Genomic DNA, 16,305 nt, shown 5'->3' with positions numbered 1-16,305 from the left:
ATGAGTTGATTAAGAAATTAATACGTGCTAATGGTCCAGTCATTCGTTGAATATCGTCAATAAATTAATCTTACTGAATTACGATGAAAACATCATGGAACTAATTCAAAAAATATTGATTTCGATTTCCTATTTTCTTTCCACAGGTAAGGAGAACCTAATGCAGTGTTCCATAGTACTAGACACTCCGTATAGCACAGTAAGTAATAGAATCAATTCATCTAGATACAGTAATTACAGACAAAATTGATTGAGTAACCTGAAATTTTGATTTATTTATTCGACTGAGATCTTTATACATTCAAACGCTTCAGATCTTTAATTTAGAAAGCTAAATATTTGGTTGGTGATTGTTATGATTAATATAACAAAAGATACATTAAAATTGCCCAATTATATCTTTTTGACCAAGCTGCAGGGTAGTAAAGGTTACACAGAGTAGTTGCTGATGTTGATATTGTTGATATAGTTGACGGTTTTCTGGCACTAATCACGTGATTAGTTTTCTCTGTGAACGTATCGCTATCATCTAATTAATGCACCTGTGAAATCCAATTTACGGGTTAGCAGTAAGCTTACGGCCTCGGGCGTTTCCATCATCATGTTTTTGTGCTGTGCGTCAGAGGGCTCTCTTTTGGCGAATTTTCCTGACAATTTTTTCTGGCAGTGGATTTCCCGGAATGAAGGTGAAAGTAGGTGAAAAACGCTATCGACACGTTTTGACGATACATTCAGCTTTTCCCTATGCTTTGGCAAAGCAGCAGCTTGCCCACACGCACACGCCCTGTGCATCAAACTTGTGTTATAAATTGCACTAACTTACACTCTTCCTATCTCTATTCAACTTTACCTTTCTCCTCATTGTTTTTTCTTCATTCGATTTTTCCTGTAATATCTATTTCTATTTTGTATTTATTTTATTCTATTTGCCCATTTCATCTATTTTCTGTATTCTTTCTATTTCTTTCGATTTGTGAACTATCACTTCCTATTATGTCTTCCTTTTATATTCTCTTCTCCATGCTTTTGTATTCTTTATTCCTATTCCGCCTTTTTCTTCTCATTTCGCCTTTCTATGTTTCTCTTTCTAATTAGGTTTTCTGTATTCCCTTTTCCTCTTTTGTTGTCTTTCTAGTATTCTATTCTCTTTTTTTTATTTTTTCGTACTGTTTCTAAGTTCTTTCTTCCTATTCCGCCTTTTTCTTCTCATTTCGTCTTCCTATGTTTCTCTTTCTATTCAGGTTTTCTGTATTCCCTTTTCTTCTTTTGTTGTCTTTCTAGTATTCTATTCTCTTTTTTATTTTTTCGTACTTTTTTCAAGTTGTTGTATCTTTACTCTTCTTCTTTCTCATTTTTTCTGTATTTTCCGTTGAACCCTCTCTTTTCCACCTTCTCCTTACATTTCACATTCGTCATCTTCTTCGCATTTGTGTTCCTATTCTGCCTTCTTCTTGAAACAAATTTCCCTCCTAACACCATTCCCTTACATTTTTCATGATCTTTATTAGTATTTTGTATTTCTTCTGTTCCTTCTTCTCTATTGTTTGCGTTGTAATACTGTATTTTCTCTCATTGTTACTTTTTTTCCATCCGTTAAGCGATTGCCAACATTTGTAGATCGCACAAATCTGATTGACTGTCTTGCTGAGGCTGGAAGCAACCATGGTCACTCACCTAATTCTATGTCAGGCCCAGTCACTCTAAATGTCCTGCACTATAATGTTCGAAGTATTCGTAATAAAAACACAGAGTTGGCTCTGCAAATTCAAAACATGCAGGAAAACAAATCTCTAAGTAGAGTTGATCTCTTATGTCTCTCTGAAACGTGGTTGAATGGCAGTGAAAGTGTTAATATTGAAAATTTTAATCTTGTGTGCTATTTCAACAGAGAGTTACGAAAGGACGGTGGTGTGGCCATATATTCAAGATGTGGATTTTTGACCTCTGAATTCAGCTTAGCAGAGGTTTGCGAGTCAGACTTTGAGGCAGCGGCTGTGACTGTGGATGGTGATTTTCTAATAGTCTGTATTTATAGATCCCCTGACAGCTCAATGGATACATTTGTTGACAGGCTTGACAAGCTTCTTTCTTCAACTTTTAAGAGATTTAAGGGAATTATTGTGATTGGCGACTTTAATGTTGACTTTCTCAGCAACTCAAGCTCAAAGCAGGAGTTGATGTCAGTCTTCTGTGCCTATGGTCTTCAGGATGTGATTGGGGAGCCTACTCGGGTTACATCTCACTCTTCCACTCTGTTGGATAATGGTTTCATCAGTGTCAAATATATTGATGCTGTATTGTCAAGAGTGATTAGCTTGTCTCTGTCCGATCACTTTGCTCAGGAGATAGTTGTTCCTTTACCTCTGCATCAGGTGAAATCTCTCAAGGCTGTAATGAAACGATCTTTCTCTGATCAAAACAAGTTAAAATTCTCTCACTACTTAGGTCAATGTGACTGGTCACCTATATATCTGAATGAGATTCACCACGAGGCTCAGACTGATTACTTTGTCCAGATGTTTGTTCAGGGTTTTGAAATGGCCTTTCCTTGAGAAAGTTAGGAATCCCCAGAAATACTTCAAAGATCCCCTGGTCAAATCCTTACTTGAAGGATCTCTGTAACAGGAAGCGAGACCTGGAACTGTTTATGAAGGCTTATCCTCAAAATACTCTGTTTCGTGAGTTGTTCAAAAAGATATCCTCTGACATCAAACTGCTGATCCATTCTCTCAGGACTGAATATTCCAAGAGACTGATAGCTTCTGCTGACAACAAATCTAAGGCTGTATGGAATCTAATCAGGAAGGAAACTCCCATCAGGGTGAGTACTGAGTATCCAATTTTGATTGATGGCCTCCCAGTAGGATCACTTTATGAAGTTGCTGAAGTATTCAATGACTACTTTGCTGGGGTGGTTTCATCGAATAATGGGCTCAGTTTGGGGGTTTTTGACGGTCCTTCTTTTTGTGATTTACTTGTAAATTCTAACCCTGGTAATGCTGCTGTCTCTGAGATGCCAACTTGGTCTGAGCAAGAGGTTGTATCTATTGCTAAGAAGCTAAAAATGAAAATGTCCAGTGGGTCTGATGGAATTCCTTCAAAAATACTACATGAGTTTTTCCATTGTGTCAGTGGTCCTGTCACTCAGCTTCTGAACAGATCATGTGCTTCTGGGTCATTCCCCGCCTGCTTCAAGGTATCTAAGCTAAAGCCAATTTTCAAAAAAGGCTCTCGGAAGGAAGTGGATAAATACCGACCTATAGCTAACTTGACCTCTTTGTCCAAGGTATGGGAGAGAGCAATATATGACCCCTTGCTGGCTCACTTCCTAAATAACAATCTTTTAAGTGAGTGTCAATATGGTTTTAGAGCTGGAATGTCAACCATAGATGCATTGGAGAGTTTCATCAGTGATATCTATTCATCATTGGATCAGGGTGTTAAGGTCTTGGGGTTTTTCGTTGATATGAAGAAGGCATTTGACAGCCTGAACCACAGCATTCTCCTAAGGAAGCTTCATTACTATGGAATTAGAGGTAATTTCTTGTCGGTGATTGAGTCTTATCTTGGTAACAGAAACCAGATGGTTGAAATAGAGGGCGATAATGGTGTTGTCATTAATGGTAAATTCAGGTCTGAACTTCGTCCTGTTGGGAGAGGGGTCCCACAGGGATCAATTTTGGGCCCCCTTCTGTTTCTGATTTACATTAATGACCTCCCTGCAAATGTACATCATGCCAAATCAGTTCTCTTTGCTGATGATTCAAATTTCCTAATAACAGCTAGGAATAGTGATGAACTTCAGCTGACTGCAGACTCTGTGCTTAGTGAGGTGGCTCAGTGGTGCAAGGCAAACTTGTTGGAGGTAAACATTAAGAAAACCTCATTTATTGAATTCCAGATACAGCGATCACAGCTGGGCTCTTTCCAGTTTGATATTGATGGTGAGGAGGTTCAGCCCTCTACCTCGGCAGGGTTCCTGGGAGTGACTGTCGACCGGAATTTGGCATGGTCAGTTCATGTGGAATCACTGATAAAAAAACTCAATTCAGCAGCCTTCATTATCTCAAGATTATCTGGGGTTCTGGCAAGAGATGCTGTGATTGCTGCCTACCATGGGTATTTTGAGTCACTACTCTCATATGGCATACTGCTTTGGGGTGCTTCAAGAGATGCACTGATGGTTTTCAAAGCCAGAAGAGAACTGTTAGGATCATGTTTGGGAAGCCCCATAGATTTTCTTGTCGGTCCATTTTCAAGTCATCAAGAATCATGACAGTTCCTGCTCTTTATATTTACAACCTGGCTATTTTTGCTTATAAGTCACATGCCAGTTGGACAACAGGATCTGATATTCATGATCATTTCACCAGATCAAGAAATGTTGTAAGAATTAATCAGCACCGAACAGCATTTTATGAACAAAGTACGGAGCATAAAAGTATAAAGGTTTTTAATTCGTTGCCAACCCGGTTAAAGGAGGCTCAATCACTTGGCCTGTTCAAAAGAATGACTAAGGACTGGTTGATTGAGGAGTGTCCGTATAGTTGGCAGACACTCATAAATTAAATCCTAGGCCTTCCTTTCAACATTTTCAATATTAATTACTATGTGAAAGAGGCTGATAGACTGACTTTATTTTAGTACCTTACTCTACTATTCTATTTTTTATCTATAAATGTTTGTTTTTTGTGTTACTGGTATCTATAATAGTGTGCATCATAGTCATAGTTACTTTTGTCATCTTAATATAATGCATTGTTTAGAAATGAGAACTTGTATTGCTAGATTAAGTTAGGTTTTTATTGACTGATTTTTGTATGACAATTGTCCATGCTTTTCTTGTAATGGCCTATGACATGTAATATATAAATAAATAAATAAATAAATCCGTCATATTCTCAACTTTTTTTCTTTTTGACATTCATCTCTACCACTTCTCTCCTTCCCTCGCTTTTTCTTATTATTTCGTTATCACTCTGCATTTGTTATCTCTCACCACTCCTGTCTTCTCCTTTTCCAACTACTCTTCAAAATGAGACACATACTGCTTTTCTCTTCAGAACCTTAGTTAGTCATCAACGTCGATTTTGCTACATTTCACTCTCCTTTTTTCATCCTCAGCTCCCCTCATCTCACTCCCTTCTCTCGTCATACTAGATTTCACATCGAAAAACCCTTGCAATAAATAACATCACACAACGTCAATGTCATGCACCCCTCTATTTGATGGAGAATCCAAATTTGTTTTGCAGATTCGTGTAAATCGATTTTTGTAACAAAGTGAGACACTGTCAAACTGAGCTTGACTGCTGATTAACATTGATCACAATTCCCACTAGAAAGTATGTTCGACTTTTTATAGGGGTTTCATGTAAATAACATACTGTAGAATACAGTTACTATGTAGCAACCTTGGTAGCGAATATGTGTGGAGCTTCATGTATGCATGTGAAAACATGTGTCATGTCTGGGCGAATTCCTAATTCAGGATGCATGTTTGATTGGCTCGGTTTGAATGCAGCACTAGTGCGCCAATGGCGTGTTTGCTCGAGTGTGTATATTGCCACTCAATAATTCTTTTGAACTTCACTGAGGTGATTCATTCGGCGGTATTTTTTTTCGTGTTATTTCCGAGTAGGCAGTGGAATAGACTAATTTTTTCATTTACGATCCTAATAAAGTGAATGTCTGGCTCAGCGACCATGTAGTAGAATAGATTTCGTTCTACTATGTGGTGTCTGGTCTGGCTCCTACTTGATGATGATGACATACAATTGTTGCCATCGAGTTAATATTGGTATCATCAAGTGTAGTCTTATTTGACGAGGTGGTGTAAATTATATAATTCATCCTCATGGAATAGGTTATTTCCTTTCGATTTATTGATAAGAACTAATTCAAGGTTGTACTAAAGTTTACTTGATACTTATGATATAGTTTTGTGAACTGTTAAAATTCAAAGTAATGGACGATAGAACTCTAGGACTTTAGTCTCTGTTGCCAATTTTCCTCATTGCATTGAGAAAGTCTCCAGCCAAAAGTTTGAGAGGATAATATAGTTTTGTTGAATATAAATGAAATATAATTTCACTGCATTACTATTATATGCAGAGTGGCAATGGTCAGGGCGATAGCATTCAACGATTTTCCAGCCAACTGGTTCTGTTCTCCATTTTTGTCATTGAGAAAGTCTCCAGATAATTGATAGCATTTCAGAAGATTCAAAAAAATTTATTCTTTCCTCTTTATCTCGTCTGTCAGCTATTTTATCATCATTTTTCTTCCCACCTTTGAAAAAAGAAATAACAAAACACAAAAAACAGATACTATCTTCTATCAATTTATTGTAAAACTAAACAATCGTCATTCAAATGGAGGGTTGATGATACTCTACAAAGATTTATTAATTTCCTATAGAGAAATCACTGATAATACCACTAACCCTCATAAATAGAAGGAATTGTTCCAATCACAGTTGTCTGTCATAATATGGACGTTGACTGGGAAATGAGCCCCGATTTGACTGCAGGGTCAAAAGTCAGAGTCACTTGACAAGTGAGTACTAATGGACGACAGGCGAGATGTGAAAGGATTGACATGCAGTTAGTCACTGCTGTTGACACATTAATTCATTTTTCACATCTTGTTAAACCAATTGACTCCAGACCGGGTGGTTCCTAATGCATAACTAGCTAGCTAGTAACTATATAAATAGTTAAATATTGTTGGTTGAGTATAGATAGACTTGTGTGTTATGTTGAGGCCTATGTAATAAACTTCATCTTTGTGAGAGATTGAAGTTGAAAGCCCGCATAATATGTTAGAGGGGAGTCGCTTTTGTCCACTGAACTATTGACATTCATGGAGCCGGTGACATCACTGACAAGTTGAAGAGACACCCTTTATTATGTGTAAATTGATTGAACCAACAAGTTACCGTTTCTTCTCTTGATCTATATAGAGAATACGAGGCTAAGCCTGTATTATGATAATTATTATGTGGTTGAAATTGAAATATTCATTCTTCAGCTTTGTTTGCATAGATGCGTGATGCTTCAGGTAAAACGTACAAAATCTTATGTTCAGATGTACAATGTGAAATTTGGCGGATTAATAGCATTGAGGTACAGTATTATATTCCACTGTTTTAAATTAAAATGGTTATGTTTCACTTCTGAGTACCGTATATCTCATAAAGCTCTGAGTATTTTAACTGCGAACACCGAATAATTTCAGTGTTCGGATTCAAGAACATTTATTAACAATACATACATTTACAATGCATCGAGTTGTGTTTGATTTGAGAGGAATTGCTTTGAAATTGTTTTGAGCAAAACATGAACATAATTACTCATTTTGAACTGAGATAGCCTCAACCTAATCATTAGTAAACCTTATATTTCCTGTATTTGCCACACCTAGTACTGACATTTTATTTCCTGTGACTGATAGTGTGAGCTATGTGAATCTGAACTCGAAGAACAAATTCAAGTGTGACAGTTTGAAAGGCGATGATTATATGGATCCATTGGAAGAAATCAATGGTTATTTGTTCTGGTGGGTTGTTGATTTCCGAGCCGATCACAATGTGGGAAGATTGTTGGTTTCTATAAGGTACAATTTTTTTCTGGAAGAATGAATATTCATGCTTTGTTCACTAGGGCGTGAGTTTGTGAGAAAAGCGATTGTGGAATGGAATCCTATTATCAGTTTTCAAAACAGCCTCAATTTGATTTAGAATTGGAAATTGTTATATTGAGATTTTTACTTGTTATTATTCTTATTTAACGACATAATCCTGGAAAAGTATAACATTGAAATATCAAATACAAAATGAACTTTCGAAATACGTAATTAAAAGTAACTATCAATTTCAATAAGAATAAATTCATAATTTATAAAAAATCTTAGCAATCCAAAGCGCATTGGAAGTTGATCAGTAAACAGACCTGGTTCTGCTTTGCAGCAAGTGCAAGAAGAGACAATTGAAAGTCAGTGTAGGAAGAATTATTCATGTACAATAGGAAATTCCTCTGTTCCTGAACACCAAGAATATGAACGAACAGCTAAAAGAGCACTGTGAACGAATTATTTACGAATTCAACAAGGGCCTCCTCGATCCAAGAGGACGAATAATTGCAATTCATTACGGTTTCTGTTGAACCCTGTTCTAACTCAACGGTCTCTGTCATTGAACTCCTCTCCTTCTCTTTCATTCAACAACCCCCACCCCTCACCAGTGGCCTTTAATCCAATAGGAGGACTTTATAACAAGGAGGTTAGAACATCAACAAATTGAAAGGCAGTCCGGAGGTAGTCAACAATTTGAATAATTGGAATAAATATCGAGCGCCATCGAATAATTCTATTCGAATGATGCGATAATGCGACGCGTGATCGAATTGGAGCGCTGTTGATTAGATACTTGGATGGACGTGGAGTGAAAGTGAATGGCAAAATGAAAAAGACATCATTCTTTGAGTTGGGTTGTGAGGTGATTTGCCTCTCATCTGGAAATTCATTTAACGCGTTCCTTTCACACCGAAATTCTTTCAATGCCTATGATACTCTATTTAAATTTAGCAATACCATTTCACGTTCGTACAATCAATAATTCTGGAATTCTCATTTTGTAACATTAACAACCTACATTAGGCTACACAATTTATTGATGCTGGCATTACGAGTACATTACCGATAATTTAACCACGTAAGAAACAGTAGCGTAGCCAGGATTTTGGAAAGGGCGGTTGGGCCCCCTGCTGACTTCACCGACATGTATTTGATTGAGAGGGGGAGGGGTTGGCGATAGAAAACGCTTCTCTTAAGCATGCTTTACTATGAACGAAATTGGTTTTTGATTGTTTCTTATGGTAACTTTGTTTTTGTTGTGTTTTATGGATGCAAGGATTACAGTATATGCCTTTATGTCGAGATGGATTCTTTCAATATATATTTCAATGAGATTGTAATTGCTGTAGCCAATTGCAAATTATATTTGTATGAGTTTAATACCTTTCCACTTTGAGGAAACAACATTGTAGTTGAGAAATAATTATTTTAAGCTCATTTTCACATTGTGCATCTTGAAATTCCTTCCCTATTCATTCGTTCAAACAAAAAGAGCGGATAATCAACAAATTAATAAGAAAGAACTGCGCAGTGGCGATATCGTAACCAATGTAGTAATACTGAGGTGCGATTATTGCTAATTGAAAATTTTACAGTATTAGAGTTAATAAAAGATATTTTAAGAATTCTTCATCGGTTTTAGAGGTTATTGAATAAATTATCATCGTATCTCATCACCCACACACAAGCGAAGGCTCATCCTGCAAAGAAAAAGAAATATGTTGTTAATAGTTCGGTTGATTTATTCTTGCTCATATTTGTGTAGTAGAAAGAGTATTTTTACCTACTATGGATAGCAGTGAATATTACTAACTTCTCCATACTAAAAAATAGAGTTGATTGTACCAGCGTACGACGACCACCTTTCAAGCCGTCAGTCCAACTCGACAGCCGCTTCAATTTTCCCTCCAACCGAAAGCTCTTCAACTAAAAAATTTCGTCGTCAAACTGAGATTGGCAGACAAGACGTGTGCATTTGAGTGATTTGTAGTCGAAAAATACTCTCCTCTCTTCCTATGTACGTATATTTTGTGACATTTCCATTTCCTGTCAGTTATAATTTCCACAACGGCAGAGAAACACCTCTGCTATGTGCATTTCTCCGCAAAACCAGTCTATTCTTGACTGCCAACTACCCTTCAACTCTAGAGGTCCGGATTTGCAGCTAACATGAAATCTCGAATCGCAAAATCCAATTCTTACTTCAAGTAAATTATCAATGTATGTAGATTATTGTTATACAATGTATGCTGAATTGTTTTTTTAGTATAGATATCAGAATATCGGTAATTCATATGTATCTTAAATTAACTGGAGTTGATTGAGTTCCAACATACAGAATAATATATATTAATTTTAGTTTGAGTGGTGGCTGTGTGATGAAGGAACACCGGCTAAAAGTTATATCTGAACTGGGATTTCAAGTGATCAAAAAATCAGCTGAATTTAAATAACTCTTTGCCAGCAACACCTACAATTTTGTTTTTCTTACACTTAATTTTGTTCTCAATAAATATTTTTTCCGATTACGTTTACAATTTTTGTTGCATTCTATCTATCACTGTATTTAAAAAAAATACGGTTATCTGAATGTCAATGTTAGAGTATTAAGGGAAAGCTTCGGTATTTCTGTGCATTCATGCTATAGGATGAATGCAAGCTGTATCAACAGCTAACAGCTTCTAACTAGAAATCAGTTTTAATATTAATTCACCACGAATTAATATTGATTTCGCAACTCAACATTCACATTTGAAATTGGCACTTCCCTTCACAAAATCAGGTGTAGTGTATTTCATGCCTGAAGACCTCTTTCCAGCAATCATTAGTCGGCCAAAGCTCTTTAGCCATGGAATTCACTATAAATAAATTGATTTTGAAACTTCTTCATTGTCCCATAGTTTACATAATTAATCTAATTCAATTTAGAAGTATTTTTTCAATTTAAAAATGATTTTTGTGTGTTTTGAATTGTAAATTAAGTGTGTAATTGAAGAATTTTGAAGTGACACATTACCTAGCTACATTTGGTCTGTTGTATAAATTAGAATTGGAACCGTTTTGGGTGTAAGCCTGTGGTACATTTCTGTTAGTAGTGTAATCCTGAATGATTTAATAAATTGAATAAGAAAAATTTACAAAATAATTATATTATCCTTCAGAAGCAATAAAGCCCAAAGGCTTTCCTTTTGGGAAATAAATGAAAGTAGATAAATTGTATCTAATTTCGAGTAATTGTCATGACCAGTGCCTTAGTTGATTTCGGTAGTAACTGCAGCACTGCAGCTCTCAGTTAATAATTATTATCGGACAAGACTTGCTCGGCGCCAGTCGCCACCACCGCCCAAGGGGTCTCCGGCAAGGACTTCCGTTAAATTGTCAGCATCGGATTGAATCGGAACCATTAATGTTGTATATGAGGAATGCTGACAGCTTAGAGTGATCTCACTATAGTACAGTATATCCAAAATACAAGAGGTAGGGCAGAACAGAACAGAACTGAGTAGAAGAAAAAGTGCCACGAAATATTAACGAGCTTCTCAGAGTCAGGACTCGGTTTGCGATCATAAATCGCGTCGGGCCTTGAGGCGTTCAGCCGCAGTCGCAGACTGTTGCGTTGCGTTGCGCCGCTGTCTCTTGCAGACAACACGTATCGCACCGTGCAACGATTATCGTGAGTTATTCTACTCCTTCACCTTTTTCTCTTCTCACACCTCTACCTCCTCCTCCGTGTCCTCTTCCTCCTGAAAATTCTCCTCTGCTCTTCATCCTTGGTAATTATCGTCTCCTGTTCCTCCTTATTCTCTTCCCCTGGAAACTCTCCTCCTCTGTTCCTCCTTGTAATTCTTCTCTCCTTTCATAAATTCTTGTAATTCTTTCACAAATTTTGTGATCCTCCTATTCCTTCCAGTGCTACTCCTAATTCCGATTTTCCTATTGTCTTCCTCCTAGTACTCCTCCTCTTCGTATTTGACCACCACCTCTTACTCATGCCCACCCTCCAATCATTCTTCCCCTTTGCAACTATTATCGAGTACGATATCCTTCTCTTTCTCCTCGTAGCGCTTACGGTCAAGTGTTCATGGGCCTGATATACATGGATATACTGTACTTTCCCAAGAACTGCAATTTCACTGATATGATTCATCAATAAGTGAATCTCATTGCTCCATATAGTTGAATGATTTTTCATGCTTTGTAAAAAGCTTCATAGAGCTATAGTATTATGAATGATAACAGTTTTGTACTGTAGTAGTATTTGCATATTGTACTATTGGTCTGAGCAGAAATGTTTTGTAATCTACATGAATAGAGTAATCTGATCTTCGCCCTTTCTTCTAATCCTTGTTGCTCCTCTTTCACCGTGCATCTTCTATCGTTATCTATGCTCTTCCTTTCCCTTCGTCATCGGTTCTACCTTTTCCACAGCTCATTGTTATCTAAGATTTCATTGCTTATTGTTAATTATTCCTATATCTCTTTCAAATAACCTCTCTCTTAAAGAGTTATCCGTCTGTACCTTCTTGTCCATCTTCTCCTATTTTTCATCTTCTTCTTGTCTTCCTGATATATACTTTCTTTACTTTCTACTCCTTTAACTTCACCACCTTCTTCTCTTCTTGTTGTCCACATTCTTATGTCTTGTTATCTTCCTTCTGTGTTACCCTCCCTTCTCTTACCTCCTCTCTTCCAGTTCTCAATCCTACTATTTCGTTCTCTTCACTTCCTTCTCTTTTTCTACTACCTTCTCCTACCGACACCCCTCCTCTCACTCTCCTCTTTTACTCATTTACCTTGAATTATTCTCTTTTTTCCTCTTACTACTATTTTTTCTTCCGTATGTTCTACTGCACTTCTACGTCTTTACCTCAAGTTCACGTTCTCCCACTTCCTCTTCGTAAGCCATTGATCCATATCTTCTCCACCTCGACAAACAATCAGCGACTACCACCTCCACTCTTCCTTCCTGCTACTACTAACACCACTTATTCTTCTTTGTATTCGTAATATTCTTTTACTCCTCCTTCTTTTTGTTCTTCTCCTCTTCCTCCTTCTTCTCCTCCGGCTCCTCCTTCTCCTCATCCTTCTTTTCCTCCGGCTCCTTCTTCTCCTTCTCCTCCTTCTCCTCTCCACCTTTATCTTCTTCTTCTTCTTCTCTTCTTCTTCTTCTTCTTCTTCTTCTTCTTCTTCCCAAGTCATTCGTCCACAACCCCCTACCCCGCCAATCAACCAGCAGCCTCGTAACTCCTTTCACTGCCAGAATATTCGACTTGATGCTCCTGAGGCGGCTCAAGTCCAGACCGCGATGGCCCTCCTCTGAAACAATACGATATTGTGAGCTGAGCTGCGCTACAACAATGACTGCACTGCGTGCTCTATGGAATGGATATCGGACGACCTGCTTTCTCTGGCGAGCCTTGCGGGCTTGCGCGCGCACATTTGAATATTTGAATATTTTCGGCCGAACGAATTCAATAGAACGTGTCGTAAATCTCTCAGACTTTGAACTGTTGCGGGGGGAAGGGGAGAAGACCAGAAGTGCAACAGAGCACAGGCACATAGCACAGTACAGCACAGCATAGCATAAGCATACCTTTTGCCTGACAAACGTCTAATTGAAATGGAAAAGGCACGTTCGTCTGTTCTGTCTGTATGGAGCACGCTTCTAGAAATTACTGTGTAGTTTTCGTTGGTCATGAGTTTTGTATTGTTCTTGAACTTCACCTCCTCTACCTCTTTCAATAGTCGTTATCCTTCCTCCCTTTTTGTTTAGTCTTTTTCCTTCTTTTTTAAGTCATTTCGTTATTCTTCTTTATGCTCTTCATAATCACTTTTCGCACCATCAATTTCGGGGGGTTCTCAAACTATAATTTTCAATCTCCACTTCAGTATGTATTTCTTCTTTTCTTCTTCTTCTTCTTCTTCTCTTCTTCTTCTTCTTCTTCTTCTTCTTCTTCTTCTTCTACATTTATTTCTTTTCTCCTTTTTGTTTTTAATTATTTGCCCATGATTTTCCTTTGTTATCCCCAGTCTTTTTACCATTACTTCTTTCCTTCTTCCTTTATTCATGTTCTCTTTACTCTTCCGTCTCCGATTATTCTCAGTCGCCTTCAGTTCTCACTCTTCAAATTCGAATTTATTTGTTCTTTGTACAAATTCATACATTCAATCACATAATATTTACAAGAATAAAAGAACTGTATTCCTCTTTATTTGCAATATTTATTTTGACTCTTATTCTTCTTTTCATGAATTTTTGGTTTGTTCTGTTTAATTTTATTCCAATTCCTTGGCCTTCATATCTATTTCCTCCACATCAAATGATATAAATTTCTGAAATTTTACATTTCATTGCCGTATTCTGACGTTTTTTTCTTCCTCTTTAAAAAATGATTGATCCTTTTTTCTTCTTTCCCGTTTTTAATTTCATTCATCCTTTCCACATCCGTTCCACATTCAATCCTTGAAGTTTAAAGAACTCACCGGTTCTCTGAAAGAAGTTTAAAAAAGGAATCCTCGAATTGCACTATTCACTACAGCCATTTATGCTGTTAATATATATCTATTTACTCTCTAAAACCACTACCCACATTCAACCATAGATGCAGAAAGCATTATATTAGCAAGTGTGAAGCCATACTTGTCCACTTGTTGAGTGAAAATAGCATCAGAGCAGCCAAGCTATGAAGTTTTACGTGAGATCTCCTATAATATTATCTGCTGAGTGCAGAGCAAAGCTGGTCGCTCCCGACCTGCGGTAAGCGGTCTCTGAACACTCCTCACCAGAGTGACCACGTGATCTGTCCCCCTCCCCACCACCCATTACAACACCCCACCCCTCTCCACATGGACCACCAGCATCAGCATCACCTACACCGCCAACTATTTCTGGACCTAGTACGCTGACCTTTGCCTTTTGCCTGCCCTTGACCGAGAGAGTAGTTGACTCTTCATCGAAACTACAGTGTTGTTGTTTGCTTTCAGAATTTCCAGCAGCTACATTTAGTAGAGCAAGTAGAAGAGGGATCTGCTTTATAGTTTAGTAATATGATAGAAGAAATTGTACGGCATTTGTAGTGTATTGTGCATAAAAATATTATGGTGTAAATAAAACGGGTTGAAGAAGGATCTACTATGTAGTGTAGTAATATGATAGAAGATATGTAGTAGGCCTATGACAGTATAGTACGACATTTGTAGTTTATCGTGCAGTTATCACGATATCACGATGTAAATTGAATTAGATATTTGAATCAAACTTCTTGAAAATGAGGAAATTGTCTTTGAGGAGTCTTACAGAATTGCTTCAGGAGGGATCGATGAACATATTAGTTTCATTTCTAATCACTCAGTGCCGGTTGCACAAAAGTCGGTTAAATTTTAACCGTGATTAATTCCACGAGAACAGAACCGATCAGAGAAGCCGACTTATCAAAAATGGTTCTCGTGAAATTAATGACGGTTAAAATTCAACCGGCTCTTGTGCAACCGGGCCTCAGAATGCTAATTTCCATTTCACTTGAAATCCTATCATGAAAGTCTAATAATTATCTCTCAATTCCAAATAGTTATAAATTTTCTATCAAGTAGAATTATCAACTTCATATGATATATTACTTCACTTGGACTTCAATTATTATCAATTCAATTAATTGTGATGGACGCAGGACTGGTAGTTCATTATTGAACTCTATATACATAAATTGATTATCCGTGGTAATAAAGGTTCCACATGATACGTGGAAACTCTATTTCGGTGGCATCGTTTTTCCGTTTCCACTACTATTTATTGTCAGCACAGTATCACTGTAGAGGTGTAAAATTAGAAGATTAATTAGGCTACGTATCCACGAGATAGGATATTATTCCAATACCAAATATCCACAATACGAAAATTTCCACTTTCATCCCTTCCTATTCTCTTGGTTGGATGCATAACGTTGTCTCTTCCACGACAATATAAACAACAACAATTCTAGAGATAAAGTCGTCGTTTCCATTTTTCTGAACAAGGAAACCCACTCCACATGGGTTTTCCGTTGCACTTTTCCATTTCCTCTCCAAGAAAATAAGTGCACATTATCTTGTCGTAATATTTGATTCCCCAGATAGAAGTAGTGGGAATGCAAACAAATAAAACATTTATTTTCAAATTTATTATTTTTTCGTACTGTCAACTGGATTTAAGCAGTATACAATTATACAATCGTACAAACAAAAATGGATCTGAACTATTATTGAAGAATCTTCGCTAGTGCTTCAAAAAACAAGTTCTAGTGCTTGTTGGTCTCTATTTGTGACTGCAATAAATGTATAAAGTCTGTATAAGTAAAATTTTTCTTTTAAAAGACGTGTTTCTTTTTTCTATGTTTTTTCTTTGAAAAATGAGAATTTCTTTCTTTGGGCATATTCTTAGAACCCTAGCGAGTCGATTGAAGACTTATTTGGAAAATTCATGAGTGCGAAAACAGGCAGAGCCACAATTTCTTGGCTTGTGGAAATAAAAAAGACACATCGGAACTAAATTTAACTATTGACGATGTCAAAAATCGCACGACAATTTATAAGGAAACCATCACTGATAGAAAGAGAATCTTATCAATAAAAACAATTAAAAGAAGGCAACAGGTTTGTTCAGAAGAATTGAGAAAAGAAAGATCTGACAGAATG

At 37.0% G+C, this 16,305-nt stretch overlaps 1 protein-coding gene and 1 pseudogene across 1 annotated transcript in view; both read left to right on the top strand.

The window, feature by feature from the left end:
* Nucleotides 1–16,305, top strand: part of LOC120348828 (cysteine-rich motor neuron 1 protein-like) — a 403,315-nt gene that overhangs the window by 92,279 nt on the left and 294,731 nt on the right. The gene's annotated exons all lie outside the window — the stretch shown is intronic.
* LOC120350731 lies at nt 9,155–9,280 on the top strand (annotated as a pseudogene).

The sequence above is a fragment of the Nilaparvata lugens genome, chromosome 3 (assembly GCF_014356525.2).
Source record: "Nilaparvata lugens isolate BPH chromosome 3, ASM1435652v1, whole genome shotgun sequence".
Classification (NCBI taxonomy): domain Eukaryota; kingdom Metazoa; phylum Arthropoda; class Insecta; order Hemiptera; family Delphacidae; genus Nilaparvata; species Nilaparvata lugens.
Note: the sequence above shows the minus strand (reverse complement) of the source record. Positions and strands in the feature narration are given on the sequence as shown.